Genomic DNA, 17267 nt, shown 5'->3' on the forward strand with positions numbered 1-17267 from the left:
ATTTTGTTGGGTTCTGTCTCGTCTCCCCGTCCCAGATTTAGAAGGAAATATGTCTCTCTGCAAAGTAGGTCTCCTGGGTTTTTTTCTAACTCTTTGTTTTGCAGGTTAAGCGGCTCTAAAAGATTAGCAGCAAGTCCCACCAAGTATATTTGGTTTCCCAATCGTAAAAAGTTATATGGTTCAACCCCTAATGTTCTATCGTGTAATCTTGCTTTCTTTACTTAGCTTAGGTTGTAATCATGTTTCATTAATAGTACTCTTTGTCAAAAAAAAAAAAAAATGTATAATAGGCTTATAGCTAATATTTTATATATTCCACATCTTATGCGTACAAATAAAAGTGTCATTTCACCCTATAATTTTGTCTCTACAATTAAGGGTATTTTTCACTTTAACTTAATTTCAGTTCAGTTCACTTCAACTCTAATTAGTTCAATCCAGCTACTAATTTCCTTCTCTCATAAAGTATTTATTTCAGCTCTTTTCAGTTTAGTTAAGCTTCAATCAGTTCAATTCAACTCCAATCAACTCATTTCAGTAAACGTTGCCCTAAGTTAATTAGACTTTATTTATTTATTTTCTTATTCATAATGTTTTGTTAGGAAATAGACGGAATCGATTGATTTAGATCATGTGTTTGATATGCTAGAAATATAGACAACAATATACTTTGTATAAAACATATATATAATTTGAGAAATAAAGTAGAAAATAAATTTGGAGAATACACAGATATACGTGGTTCGGTTAAATCACAGGGTAAAGGATAGTATTTTCTTATTAGTTTTCAAGGAAGATAACAAGAGATGAAATAAAGGAGATACAACACTCTACTCCATCTCACAAAATAACTCAGTGGAGTTGCATATTGGCTTAGGCTAATCAATTTTTAGCACTTCTAATTTTCCACCCAATGACTTCTTATAAGAAAACCCTAAAGAAACCCTAATTTATTCTCCAAGGAATACCATTAGTAGTCATCATAAACAAACCCAAAATTAGGAAGCAAAAACTTCTTCATTTGACTAGGCACGAACATGCTATGTAGGGCACGTCTGTGTCCCTTCCCCAGCTGCGATAATCTTTTGTAAAACGGTCATAACTTTTTTCGTTTCTTATCGGAATTGGGCATATGATATATCGTTGGAAAGATCTTAAAACAAGTTATAACCACCAACTTGAATCATCACTTTTGGTCGGTTTGGGAGATATGTGCGTTTGAAGTTGTTAGTTTAGATGAACTACTACGAGAGGGGGGTGAATGGTAGTAGGTTCCAATCGTGAAACTTATGCGGAAATTAAAAATAAAACATAAAAGGAACTTAAAGAACACAACAAGTTTTACGAGGAAACCATCCAGTGCCTAGCTGGAAGTAAAACCTCGGCCCTATTGGGACTTATAAACAAATTTCACTATAATAGGCAACTCTCCTAGTACAACCTATTACACAGACCTTTGCTTCGCAAGTTCCACCACGGACACTTGCCTATTTGATAGGACACCTCCTACCAGACCTAAGACACTTCCTAGGACCCTTTTCTCCCTTTACCCAGGACACTTCTTAGGTGACTCAAGACACCTCTCAGGTTCCTTTCACTCACTGTGCACTCACAGCTACCACTTGAATTTTAGAGATTTCAAACTCATACACTCAAACGTGAATTTGTAGAGAATTCACAATCTCAACCCAAAACCCAAAATACTCAAACCCTTTTTCCCATTACAAGATCTCATCGAATAACTCTAAATACATATATATGAATAAAGAGATAAAACTAATATGTTGGACACTCGAGATCTGTCCGGAACTCACTGGACGTACTGTAATCAGAACCTGATAGGAACTTTGACCAGGAGGACTGACTTAGCTTCGTGGTGAAGGATAAAACCATTAAGCACGACCACTACACTTTGTCAGCCTCAACTTTGAATGAATACATATGAGCATATTTATAGTACACTCGAATTATTCATTTCATCTCGAAAAAGATAGATTTTCTGAAAAGATAAGTTTACAAGATATTTTCTAAAAACCAGTTTTTCGAAAATATATCTTTTTGTTAGAAAATAAACATGTCAATAATAATAAGATAAACTTAACATAAAATTAGATTATATTCCAATCTTATCTTTTTGTTTAAAAATACTTTTTAAACAAAATTATCTTTTTCCAAAAGGGATTTATTAGAAGATAAATATCTTTATTCAGTAAAACCAAATCCCTAAAAGATATGCACATATTAGGTATATATATATATATATATATATATATATATATATATATATATATATATATATATATATATATATATATATATATATATATATATATATATATATATATATATATATATATATATATATATATATATATATATATATATATCATTAAAACCGACTTTTAACGACGTGCATACTTAAGTTCCTATTCGGTTCCTGAACTCTGACAATCTCTGAGTTCATGACAAGTCAGTTACTCTAATTTCATTGATTGTCTAGGGTTCACCTTGATTCTGTATTGACTTGTTCCAGACCGACTTTTATGTCCAACATACTTACATGAATCCTAGAGCAATATACTTCTATTTCTCTGTCTTTATGTTGCTTCTCTGAAACTCTTGTTCTGTAATCCTGTAGTCTTGATATATTCGGAATCTTAGGGTTTGCCCCAGCATTACACCGGAATCAGGTCGTTACAACCCGTTGCGAAGTTCCTGTTAAGAAATTTCTTGAAGTTCCATTTCTGGAACTCTTCTTCTAACTTTACTTGTATCCTCATGGATCTTCTAAAGTTCCTCTGTTTCACTTCCTTCTTCAACTCCCAGAGTTTACTAAACCTGCAAACATCACCAACACTAGAAAATCCTTATTAAATGGAAGTTTGCTCAATCATAACTATCATAAGGGTCAACAAGTTGCCCCTTTTTGAAGATGACAAACTGAGCAAAATTCTAAGGATAACAAAGTAAAGTAGAAGGTTAGTTTTTTTTCATTTAAAAACAATAAAGAAAACTAAACTAAATTAAAAGACTCCTACACATACATGACCTATATATGCATAGGATACTTACCTTATGAAGCTAACATATGCAAACACATATTTACATAGTTACCTTCATGGTTCTTTAGCCATCATCATGCTTATCAACCATAACACTTATCATTGTTCTTGTTCCTCTATTGCTTATTATATATTACCCAAGTTCCTTACATATATACCTGTTATTACTCAGGTACCCTGTTCCAGGCATAACTTGTTCTTTCTATGCACAACTAAACAAACACGTTAGATAGATAATCATCATTAGTTTACAATCATCAAAACCTAATTACTCAACAGAAGTTGACCCTTTGCTATCACTCTAAATTTCAAGTCACAATTAACAGTTTTAAGATGAGATTGCTAAGAAGAATGGGTGTGCATAGATTTTGAATTGAGTATTTATATATAATTACAAAATGTAGAAATTTGATTTTCGATTTGTTATGGAGTATAATTTTCCAAGTTTGTAGAAATACAAAAAGTCATGCACAATTGCACATTATATATACAAAAAAATATGAGATTGAATTGAATATATTTCAGTAGTCAAAAATTTTGTACTCTTTACATGTTTTATTTAAAAAATATACAATTCTCTACAAGAAAATGTCATTTTACCTATAAAACCATCTGTATGTTATTAAGGACGGCTCGTCATCGATAAAGTGTCATCAGAAGTTCGCTTGAGCATAACTCTATGTATTGTAAAAAGTTATATGGAACATACATAGGTGAAGGGATTACATTACAAATTTTGCATTTGTGACCTCTGAAATCGGAACACGTTACACGTTTATAGCTACACTCACATATATCTTGTTCAATATCTCATCTACTAACTGGAAGTGGAAGTAAGACTAGAATAGACCCGGTTTACAATAATTTATTGTAGACTCAACCTTCTTGTATACCATACGAATGTGATTATATCATACGAGATGTGATTATATTACTACAAAAGTGATTATATCATTTTGAAACTATTATGTAAATTTATAACTCAAAAAGTGAATTTATAATTATAAAAAGTATCAAATAGTAAATTACATCATTCAAGATTTTTAAATTTTATCATCCTAAAGATAATTATATAATCTCATTAAATGGTTTAATATGAGATTATATAATTCAAAATATGACTCACAAAAAGATAATTATATCATTTAAAAAAGTGATTATATCATCCAGAATGTGATTATATTATTTGAAAGTGTCAAATTTTGAGTCTACAATAATTTATTGTAGACCGGGTCCATACAAGACCAATTGCTCCAAGATCGAATCATATAACTAATATATAAAGCTAAACTTTTAGCCAGGCAACGAGGCAGCGACACTTGGCATTCTAACTTTTCGCCAAGTGTCGTGCCACGTAAAATAGAGTTATATAGATTTCAATTTGTAGGATAAAAAAGTTAGTTTATAATTTTATTTTCAATCAAATTTGGATAGAATTTTAGAATAAAATTGTTAATTTAGAGTTTTATTTTTGATAAAGTACCTGTATTTCATTGTTTCAAAAAAAAAAAAAAAAAAAAAAAGTACTTGTATTTCATATGTGCAAACTGAATTATAATTTATTCAAAAAATAATTAGATTATAACTCTCATAAATTATCATACTTCGTATAAATTTAAGTTTTGTATCATAATATTTTTCATGAGCGAAAGAATTAGTTCAAAATGTACTACATACATCCATTGTTTATAATATATTCTAATCAAGTAAAATAATATACTTCACAATATATATTAAAACTCAATAAACAACCCGGGCATCGCACGGGCACAAAATCCTTATTAAATGGAAGTATGCTCAATCATAACTATCATAAGGGCCAACAAGTTGCCCCTTTTTGAAGATGACAAACTGAGCAAACTTCTAAGGATAACAAAGTAAAGTAGAAGGTTAGTTTTTTTTTTTTCATTTATGAAAACAATAAAGAAAACTAAACTAAATTAAAAGACTCCAACACATACATGACCTATATATGCATAGGATACTTACCTTATGAAACTAACATATGCAAACACATATTTACATAGTTACCTTCATGGTTCCTTAGCCATCATCATGCTTATCAACCATTACACTTATCATTGTTCTTGTTCCTCTATTGCTTATTATATATTACCCAAGTTCCTTACATATATACCTGTAATTACTCAGGTACCCTGTTCCAAGCATAACTTGTTCTTTCTATGCACAACTAAACAAACACGTTAGATAGATAATCATCATTAGTTAACAATCATCAAAACCTAATTACTCAACAGAAGCTCACCCTTTGCTATCACACTAAATTTCAAGTCACAATTAACAGTTTTAAGATGAGATTGCTAAGAAGAATGGGTGTGCATAGATTTTGAATTGAGTATTTATATATAATTACAAAATGTAGAAATTTGATTTTCGATTTGTTATGGAGTATAATTTTCCAAGTTTCTGGAAATACAAAAAGTCATGCACAATTGCACATTATATATACAAAAAAAAATATGAGATTGAATTGAATATATTTCAGTAGTCAAAAATTTTGTACTCTGTACATGTTTTATTTAAAAAATATACAAATTCTCTACAAGAAAATGTCATTTTACCTATAAAACCATATGTATGTTATTAAGGACGGCTCGCCATCGATAAAGTGTCATCAGAAGTTCGCTTGAGCATAACTCTATGTACTGTAAAAAGTTATATGGAACATACACAGGTGAAGGGATTACATTACGAATTTTGCATTTGTGACCTCTGAAATCGGAACACGTTACACGTTTATAGCTACACTCACATATATCTTGTTCAATATCTCATCTACTAACTGGAAGTGGAAGTAGCTCCAAGAATGTTATTTTAAATCCAAGGTACCCGGCGCTAACATATAATTCTACGTAAAACTTATTAATTAGTATCACTGCCTGTTTATTTTAATTTCCTTCTACAGCAAACAAGTTGTGTGATAAAGTCTAAGTATGTGAGGTTTAACCTGTAACCAAGAGATTTTGGAAGATTGCATGTAATCAAATTGTTTGAGAGATCGAGATATCCAACAGACTAAAGGTTTCTCGTTGCATCACATCAGGATCGAACTTGACAGTAAGTTATCTCACAGCTTCAGAAATACAGGAGACTCTAAAATCCTAATTGCATCAAGAAGACATGCAAGAGATTGAAGCTATGTTTGTCTATTCCCTATTGCATTTGATCGAGCTATGAAACAAAACTTATATTGCCAATTGTAGTAGAAAATAGGACATTCAAGTTGATTGTTAGAGAGATCAACATATACAAGCTAAGGTGAGTGCTGATCCCACTCTAGTTGAACAAGTGTGAGAAACTTTACAATATTTTGCTGATTGTTTTTCTCAGAATTTAGTCTTATTAACTGCAAAATATGGTAAGAATCACATGAATTATACTCCGTATTACATTATAGATACATCACATTCTTCAGCTAGCTAAGCTGAGTTTCACTTTTTTTTTTTTTTTTTTTTTTTAACAGAAAAACAGGATTGTCAGCAAAGATTACAGGACTAACATCCAGAGGGTTTTCCTCCATCCTGACCCTCAGTTCATTGTAAACGAGAGAGTACTTAACAATGGCATGTAGGACCAGACGAGAAAAAACTGAACTCAAACTTACTATCCATGCTAAGAGTATCTAAAACAGAGGATTTTTCATTTTGTGCTCCCCGGTCAGAAGCTTGTATATAGGTAGGCCATGAGCAAAATAATTTTTTTTTGGGTTTTTCTAAGCTATACCCCTAAGGTATTCTTGTTTCTAAGGTGTACCCATGCCTTTTCAAGTTTCTAAGTTGTGCCCTTCAACTCCTTATCAATACTAAAATGTACCCTTATTAGTTGTTTAAAAGTTATTTGAGAGTGTGATTTCGTGGCTTCAGTTTTCATTATTAGGGTTGCGGTGGCTAAGATTTCTTTCTCCTACCATTTTCTTACCTTCTATCATCTTTCTATTAAATTTATAGTTAACTTTAGGTGACGTGGAAGTCCCAATGAGGGTACCATTCATTAATGGTAGTGAGTTGAGGGGCACAACTTAGAAAGTTGAAAAAGCATGGGTACACCTTAGAAACTCGAATACCTTAAGGGTATAGCTTAGAAAAACCCTTTTTTTTTTTTTTAAATAAGATAAATTCTCCTTGTCAGCAAGGATTACATGACTAACATCTCAGTTCATTGTAAGCGAGAGAGGACTTAGCAATGAAATGTGCAGCTCTATTACATAATCTAGGGCAGAAGGAGAGAGTACGGAGAGGACTTAGCAATGCTAAAGCATCTAAAACAAGAATCTGAACAGAGGACTTGACTTGTGCTCTCTGGAGAAGCTTGTATTAGGTAGGCCGTGAGCAAAATAAGTCGATTCCTCTAGCACCAAATCAGCCAGCTCCATATTTGTAATTATGTTACATTCCATACAATCATATTAAATTCATCATAGATACAGACATACAGTTAATACTTAATACTTCATTAATATTCTGTCACAATCAACAAAAAAAATTGAAACAGGAAAGAATAAAGATTAAGAACTTACTGAATTTAAAGCCTCCTTTTAAATTTAGCAATTCTCAATGAAACCATGACATAGAACTTATCTTTCATGTCATCAAAAAACTGAAAAAAGGCATGTCTCCAAGATCTTTTGAGCACCAATGTTCCACAAACTCCCCAAAATCCTATGATAAATCCGAGCACCACACTTACGTACAACCCCAAAAAAAACATCTTGTCATCATCAGTGGTGTCATCCTGGGGAGTAGTATTATCTCCCCTCGTCGAATTGTGCTGTGCTTGATCCCAAGAGCAATTCGAGAGAGGAGCTCCGCAAAGTTGAGGATTTCCAGCATATACTGAAGCATTAAAACCTTGAAGTTGAGTGCCCTTCGGGATTTCTCCAGAGAAGTGATTGCTTGACAAATCCAAGTTGCTGAGAGAACTCAAAGCAGTGATGCTTGCAGGGATTTCACCAGAGAGGTGGTTGTTTGACAAATCGAGAACTTCTAAAGCTGTCAATTGTCCAATTTCTGGTGTAATGCTTCCAGCCAAACTGTTTCTTGATAAGTTTAAGGAGACAAGACCTTGCAGTGCTGAAATTTCTGTGGGAATTTTGCCTTCCAACTTATTGTTTGAAAGATCAATGAGCTTGACTAGTCCTAAAAACTTCCCAAAGCTCCTTTCTATTTGTTTCCACATAATTATTGTAGCATCAGTGGTTTGAAAATACATATTGCCACTAGTGTCACGCACATAATCTTTTTTAAATGTTGGAATTAGATCAGTTGCACTTTGCATTGATGTAAGATTATGAATGCAATTTGGAATTGTTCCAGTAATTTGGTTGCCAGCGAGATCCAATATTTGCAGAGAGGCTATTTGGCAGAGGCTCAAAGGTATTTCTCCAGTAAAATTATTGCTTCCAAGGCTAAGAATGCTGAGGTATTGTAACAATTCCCAATGCGTGGCAATATATTCCCAGTGAAAGAATTATGAGCAAGATCAAGAACAATCAGAGATGTGCAATTCTCTAATGCTTTTGGAAGTTCTCCCGAAAAACTATTGTTGCGCAAGTGCAACCACTCTAACTGATTCAAGTAACTAATTGAGGGTGGTATACCATCAAAAAAGTTATTGTTCTCTAAACGGAGGGTGGATAATTGGTCGAAATTCATCCAGCAATCTGGAAGTTTCACGGACAACAAATTGTTTGAGAGATCAAGATTGTTTAGCTGTACTTTCTCTTTAGGACACAAAAAGAGAACGGGATCTGAAAACCTATTGTTATTCAAGTATAGTGAAGTAAGGTTTGTTGGAAATGCTGGTATTGCTCCTTCAATATTGTTATAACTCATATCTATAACAATCCCCAGATAAGAATAAAGGGTTATTGTGATTGAACTTTCAAACTTTGGAAGCACCCCATGAATCATATTATGAGACATATTAAGATAAATGAGCTTTGAAGGCAAAGTCAAAAAATTCGAAATGCTGCCTGAAATTCCAGCAGCAGAAATATCAAGAATCGAATAATTTTTTTGGCTCACAAGCCAGTTTGGAAAGATCGGTCCCAGCCTGCAGGAACTTAAAAATATAATATCCAGCTGGAATGGAGGAACCCAATCATCTTCAATATCAAGCACCAGTGCTGGATTATTTGAAAGGTCTAACTCCGATAATCTTGAAAGATTTGAGAAATGGCTGCTAGAGAGAGTAACGTGCAGAGAGTTAAAAGAAAGATCCAAGTGATCGAGCATTGATAGTTGCCCCAAACGAGGACTGATGGTTCCATTTAAACGGTTATGATCAAGATGTAATTGTTGTAATGATGAAAATGTGTCAATCGTGTCTGGAATTGAACCCCAGATTTGATTATAACTTAGAGATAAATCCAGTAAGGACTTGTTTGCACATCCTGTTATTGATTGGATTATGTTGGGAAGCTCATCGGTGATGTTGGCTTCGAACAAGTGAAGCACTTGTAAGCTACACAAATTGCCGAGTATTTTAGGCAAACATGAGAAAGGGAAACTATATGATGAGAGGTCGAGATGTTGGAGAGACTGTAAGTTTGAAATTGTGTTTGGAATCAGACCTTGCAATTTGTTGGAGGAAAGGTCTAGATACGAAAGAGCATGCATATTTCCAAGTGTGTTAGGAAGGGGACCTTCTAGTTGATTTTTAGAGAGATCTAGATATGAAAGATTAAGCAATTTCCCAAATGCGCTGGGAAATGGACCATCAAGTTGATTGTCACTGAGATCAACATATGCAAGATGAGTATCGATTCCACTCAAATTAAAAAGCCACTGGAATATTGATATATCATTAAGACCATTTCCACCAAGATTAAGATATGAAAGAGTGGTTGTGGAGTTTTTGAACGAAAGTGGCCATGGAACTCTAGAGGGAAGAATACACAACTCTAACCGGAGAACCCTTAAGAATGGGAGGTTGTTCACGATGTTTAGCCACTCTATGACTCCACTGAGATCAATACGACCCAGGTCAATATGTCTTAACCGTTTTAGATGTGAGAGCCACGACAAGTTTTTTATATAGAGATTAAAATTGTCATCCAACCAATGAGAAAGATCAAGAGAAATCAAGCGAGAAAGATTCCTGAGCTGGTGTGGAATTTCTCCACTAAATCCAGCATTGGATAGATTAAGGTATTTCAAATTTACAAGAGAACCAACAAAACGAGGGATGGGATAGGCTTGGAAATTATTGAGGCTGAGGTCCAAGTAACTTAGATGCGTCAAATTAACAAGGGAAGAACTCACTTTACCTCTCAAACAACGCTCTTCCAAAAAAAAAGTGTCAATGCCACGAAGGTCGAGCCTGATTACATGGCCAGTTCGGTTGTTACAACGGATGCCACGCCATTGACAACAGTTTTTGTTATCATCATTATCTCCCCAAGAAAACAGCAGCCCGCAACTATCGACTTGAATGCCCTCTTTGAATTTCAACAAAGCTTCTCTTTCTTTCTCAATACACATGATGTTGTTGTGGTAGTTGCTAATGGTATCAATCCCATGAGCAACACAAATGAAGTACGGAAATAGCAAAAAATAAGAAAGGAGGAGTTTATAAGAATTCATTGTCACTAAACTTTATTTTGGCTAGATCAATTAATGTATATGTACCAATGTACTCCGTGCTAAACGTATATAACTATGTACCAATGTACTCCGTGCTAAACATATATGACTTTGAAGCATTAATTAGTTTCTCCTAAATATTATAATTGCACTATGTAGAAATTATCATACTATGCTCACAGCTTCACATAAATGGCAATGAAAGGAATTTGGAGTAGACTTTAAAACTTCTTGTTCAAAGGAAATTTTCAAATCATCATTTATTACTTTGGACAAGTAATGCATGCAGCGAGCCAAAAAATCCAACTCATCATTCACACCCTATGTTCCCAAACTTTAGTTTCAATTACCCCAAACTTTCTCTAAATTTCAGTCTCATTTCAACATTATTTATTTTTTAATGTACTTTTAATCAATCAAACCCAATCACCTTTCCGTCAAAAAAAAAAAACCAATCATCTTTTGATTAAGGAAGGTATGGAGGCAAAACCTAGCTTGGGTCTTGGAAAGTTTTAATGATCACATATAGCTAGGGGTGAGCAAAAATTCTGGGTACCCGGAATTGGAACTGGAATCGATCGGTTAGAAACCGACGGATCCAAAATTGGAATTGGGCCCGGTGGTTCCAATTCCGGGTAATAATTTAAAGACCCGGTTGCAACCGATTTCAAGTTCAATTCTAAATTTTTTGGAACCGAAACCGATTAACCAACATATATTGAACTAAATACATTTTTAGAAAAAAAAAATATATATATATATATATATACATATATATATATATATATATATATATATATATATATATGTTGAATGTAACTAATTAGTAAAATAAAAAAAAATAATATTAATATTTAACATAAATAAAATAGCTTAATGCATATAAAAAATATAAGTATTAAACGCTAAAATATCATGATTTGTAGTATATATTAACACCTACGTATATAAGTGGCTACCCGAAACCGGTATCCAGTGGAACCAATTCCTAAATTTTAAGACCCGGTTATACCGGTTCCAAATTTTAGGACCCAGTTCCAACCAATTTCGGTTCCGGATCCTAAAATTTTATCTGGGTACCCGGTTCGCTCATCCCCTACATATACAAACATTTATTTCCTTCAAAAAAAACTACTACCTTCGTTACAGGTTATGTGCAACGATTTGACATAAAACAGAGAGGGAAAATTTCTAATCGTTGCACATAACCTATAACGGAGGTAGTACAAGATTTGCTATTGAAGTCTCCACATCGGTTTTGTTTAGAAAGTTCTCTCAACCACAAATTAAAGTCTTATATTCCACTAAGTTGACAGCAAGCCTTTCCCTTCACAGCAAAAAAGTTGACTTCCAAGTCTTCTAACCGTGTTTGAATGTTTGACGATGGGTCCTATAGACTTTTTCAAATTACAGAATTCAGCTTTTACTTTTAAAGTTTTAAGTATTCAAATACTACTCTGTTTCTAATTTTCAACAAACGAATATTTTTGTCTCACATATATTACTTGTTTTTTTTGTCTCACATATATTACTTGTTTATGATCGTATAAGACAGCTCAAGTGGTTAGAGGTTCTCTCCTGATTTTAGGCGATCTGATATCGATAATACGGAGTAAAAAGGGCAATCTGATATCGATAATACGGAGTAAAAAGATTATAAGAAATGGAGGTAGTAAATCCATTTCACCCATGTGTGACATATGCTTAAATAGTTCAGACATATCACCCGTGTCTATGCAAAACAGGAAGCCAACTATGAAAGGGTTTCTTTTCAAAAAAAAAAAAAAAAAAAAAAAAAACTATGAAGGGGTTTTAAAACAATTTATTGCTTGAGCACTAAGAACCTATTCTAATTGACTGAACTGAGCTGAAGAAGGAACTTAAGAATTGAAGTGAACTAAACAGGCCCTAAATTGCCTGCCGCGTATAAATAAATCCCCAATATCTGCAAAACACCCTCTCTTAAACCCTCAAAACACCCCACGATCACGATGAATTAACAATCTGTATCAAATTGATGAATTGGGCAACAAAATGGGGCAATTTGATATAATCAAGTCAGACAAATCACAGTATAAGATTAAGATGCATAAATTTGGAAAAAGCAAGGCGCAAACAATCAAACATTGAAAATGACAAGCCCATTACAGCAAATTAAGAGGTATATAAAAGTAATTTATAGTAAGTAGCTAACAATGTTGAGTTGAAAACATACCTTCATAAGAAATCGAAAGGCAAATCACCAAGATGACCAAAGATGGCAAGAATTCTAGACGAACAGCTTGTTATCGCCAAGTTTGATTATACTGTTGGAGATGATCAAGTATTAAAAGTTTAAGACTATTAACAATTAACCCAGTAATCCCAAATTAGAACATACACCCGAAACTCCGTCCCACCTGCCTCCGCTTCGCATTAGTTGCAATAGGAATCTTGACTCACAAATTAAGAGATAGAAATAATAATAAAAAAAAAAAAAAAAAAAAAAGTGGAGTTGGTGGGGTTAGTAAGAAAGAAAATTAATAAAATATTTTTGAAAGTGGGGATAATAGGAAAGATTAATTATAAAATAATTAGCCTTATGGCCTGTGCAATGCACGGATTATTTATAGGTATATAATATAATTTTGGAAAAATTGCTCAGAATAACACCACATTTGTTCGATCTTCTAATAATAGCACGATCATTTGATTATTCCAAAATAACACCACCTTTTACATGCATTTGCCAAAAATGAAACAAAAAACTGGTAACCTGTTTTACAGATAACCTTGGGAAACGTGTTCTAGTTTGATTGGTCAATTTATTTATTTTTATTTTTTAATTAAAAAAAATTAAACCCCCTCTTCCCACTTTCCCAGCCCCTCATCCCACCCCCTTTCCAGCACCCCTTCCCCTTTACCGACCCATTTCCATCATCCCCTCGATCCCTTTTCCCTGCCCCTTTTCGACACCCTCCTCCTCTTCTCAACCCCTTTGCACCACCCTTTCCCCTTCCCTACCCCATTCCAGCCCTTTCCCCTCTTCCCTTTTCCGATTTTGGCCCCCTCCTTCCTTCCCTTTTCAATTTTGGCTTTCTCTCCCTAATTTCCATAGGCTAAGGTTTCGAGGAGGTGGTTTAGGGTCGGGTTTGGTTTTCATGTCGTTTAGCTGTGAGTTTAAGGAGGGGACACCGATTTGCGGTGGAGGAAGGGATAAGGGGTCATATCCGAGAGGGGGAAGGGGAAGAGGGTTATTCACAAGCGGTAGTGGGTTGTTCAAGGGCGGCGGAATGGGTGGAGGGGTGTCATTCAGGGGAGGGCGAAGGCTGGGGAGGTCGATCGACGGCGAGGGTGAGGAGGGGGATGGGCAGTGGCGAAGGTGGAAAGGGAGTGGGGGCTGGTTAGGGAGAGGCTAGGCGGGGGGCTAGGTGGTGGGTTTATTTTTAATTTTAACTTTGCTTTTTACTCTCTCCGTTTTTAAATACTTGCTCCATTTCTCTTGGACACGCATGCCGATGCTAATCTTTGATTATTAATATCTTTAATTACCAATAAATATAAATTCTAACAATTGAAAATTAATAATCTATTCATTGAGATGATTCCAACAAGTACCCACAATACTATATTTTTTTTCTTATGTATAAATCACAAACATTAGTCAAAGTAGGACAAATGAATAGTGCAAAAAATAGAAATGGAGCAAGTATTTAAAAACGGAGGGAGTAATTACTTATTTTCAATAACATTATGACACGTGTCACATGTAACATGTAAAACAGGTTACCAACCGGTTTTGTTTCATTTTTGGCAAATACATGAAAAAGGTGGTGTTGTTCTGGAATAATCAAAAGGTTGTGCTATTATTGGAAGACCGCCCAAATGTGATGTTATTTTGGGCAAATTTTCCTATGATTTTTAATTTTATAATTTTTTTATTGAAAAATGAATAATTTATAAAAGATAATAAAAAGGGGTGAAATTTGAATGTAATTGTATTAAGTTGGGGGAAAGTGTACCAAACATTTAGCATTCATGTAATGAATTAAAGCTAGTGTATTTTTTTTTAATACGAGAAAGGTTAAATGAAATCATGACATGTGGCATTGGTGAAAAATATAATTTACGTGTGGCATGATGAAGATGATGGTTTGTGTTTTTAAATACTAAGTATAGAGTATAGATATAGAAGTATAGATATAGGTATAGATAGATATAGATTGTGGGTCTTTTTCAAATATAGTAGTGTTGCAACTAATATAAAACGGCCGAAAATAAAAAGTGTTGCAACTAATGCGAAACGGAGGGAGTAACTTTTTACTGTCTTCAAGATGTCTTTTGAAATGGTTTATCATTAAGGGTATGTTATGATTTACTAATTAAACTGTATTGAACTAAGTTGAACTGAATTGTTTATGAGAGAAAAAAGGAATTGAATTGAACTGAAATCAAGGTGAAGAGAACAGACCCTAATTTTATACTTCGTAGGATTAAAAATTATAAAAATATAAATATTTTGTATTAATAAAATATACAATAGATGAATTTAATAAGATCTCAAACGGCGATAATCTTATCTATTAAGAGTTTGTTCCAGTAAATAATAATAAAGTTCGACCCATATCTTTGCAAGCAAAAAAAATTAGGGAATAGTGAATGGTGCTACATCTGTCATCGGGTCTTAGATTCTTACCAAGTGGTGTTCCGTACGTCCACCTTATTTTCACTTATTTCATATCATATTAGGAAAAATAAGTTTAGATTATATTAGGAAAAACAAGTTCTATCATTGGAAACTTCGTATGTTAAATTATTTTTTCATGTACGGTTTTTATCGTTAAACATCAATTATTTCGTAATGAAAAAATTATAAAAATTACAAATTAATAAAATGCATAATATTATATTGATTTAAATCAGATCAATTCGGAAAAAATACAAAATAAATTCAAGTAAGATTAAATAAACATAATTAAGGTCATCTTAATCGACCATATCACCAACTCTCGAGATATTAGATCTAGAGTTACCTAAACATATTGCTCCCTCCGTGTTTTTTTTAAGTGTTACACTTTAATCGGCACATAGTTTTAGTCAATTTAATTGAATTAAATAAAATATTAAAAAATTGTAAGAGAAAGATAGTGGGGTTAATAGTTTATTAAAAAGTAATGCATGTGAGAGGAAAGATATAGTAATAAAAAAGTAGTAGTGGGTTTGGGTGGGGACCATGAGAGGAGAGAGAGATATAATATTTTAATGTAACTTTTTGCCAAAAAAGGAAGTGTCAGCCGAAAATGGAAAGTGTAACACTTAAAAAAACACGGAGGGGGTAATTGAGACAATCAATAGGTTATTAGCTTTAATTGGTGTAATTGAAAGATAATAAATCTCAATTGCTGAACATATGTCGGATCGATAGTGATTGATAGAAGTATATACACTAGTTTTAACATAAGGTTTTACAATTCTTAAAGAAGAAATCCTTTATTCGAGAGCTTAATGAGTCGCGCGGCTATAGATAAAATTTATAAAAAAATTAAAAATTAAAAAAAGTGGAACGCTAAACGTCGCTCTCAAATCTATAAAGACGTTCATATCCTTACTTTAAAACTCACTAAATTTACCTCAACCTACCTGTTACCACTTTCAATCTCCGCAATTATTTAGGTTGCACTGTTTAGTGGTCCAACCACCAACAACCACCGCTCAACCCACCAAGGACCGTACCAAAACATTCATAATCAACCAAACAATTTCAATTTTGCAAAATCAAGTTCGTTGGATCTAATGGGCAACGACGAGGGATTGGGAATGCCACATTATGCTCGCCGCGTGGCTCACCATAGCGTACGAACTTGGTGCGTTTTTTTTATTTATTATTTTTTTTTTACGAATTTCCAAGCAAATGCGTGCCTAAAATTTCAACCTCTTTAGGTTGAACTACCTAGAATTTTCAAAACAACCTAGATTGCTTGAAAAAACTAGGCGGTTCGGTTCAGACAACCCATGTTGTTTTGAAAATTCTAGGCTGTTCAGCCTGGGATGGTTGAAATTTTTAGGCGGTTAGTTTTTATTTATTTATTATTTTTTTTTGGAATTAACGTGCTATTATTATTATTAATAATAATAATAATAATAATATTATTATTATTATTATAAAAATAACAAAACCCTACAAAGTCCATCAATTTACAAGAAATTGGTGGGTGAGGAGCCGAGATACAATCTGGACCCCCACCCCTCTAGATATAACGAACTCGGTCATGTTGAAGATGTGAGCAGCTGCACGAGCACCAATATCCCGAGTTTTAGCGAACGCTTGAACCTGCTTCAGCAATGTTATACCATCCTTCTCTAATTTCGCCAATAAAGAAAAGGAGAAAGGTAGATAACCATGGCCAATAGCCATGCAACGCGCCCCATACTTGTCCCGTTTCCGTTGAGCTGTAACCGACACAACCCGACTAGGAATGAAGTCAGACTACTCAGATTGTGTTAAAGGAGAAGACCCCATCAAATCAACAAATACATCAAGGCCTCTGTCCCAGAAATAAAGTAACACATCTATTGGTCGAAAAGCCCCGTTGTTCCCCCCAGTTAACCCAACGTTAACCTC

At 33.7% G+C, this 17267-nt stretch overlaps 1 pseudogene; it reads right to left on the reverse strand.

The window, feature by feature from the left end:
- Positions 1 to 7551: 7551 nt before the first annotated feature.
- LOC145630378 (receptor-like protein EIX2) lies at positions 7552 to 11107 on the reverse strand (annotated as a pseudogene).
- Between the last annotated feature and the right edge of the window lie 6160 nt (positions 11108 to 17267).

The sequence above is a fragment of the Chenopodium album genome, chromosome 5, assembly GCF_948465745.1.
Source record: "Chenopodium album chromosome 5, dcCheAlbu1.1, whole genome shotgun sequence".
Taxonomy (NCBI): Eukaryota; Viridiplantae; Streptophyta; class Magnoliopsida; order Caryophyllales; family Amaranthaceae; genus Chenopodium; species Chenopodium album.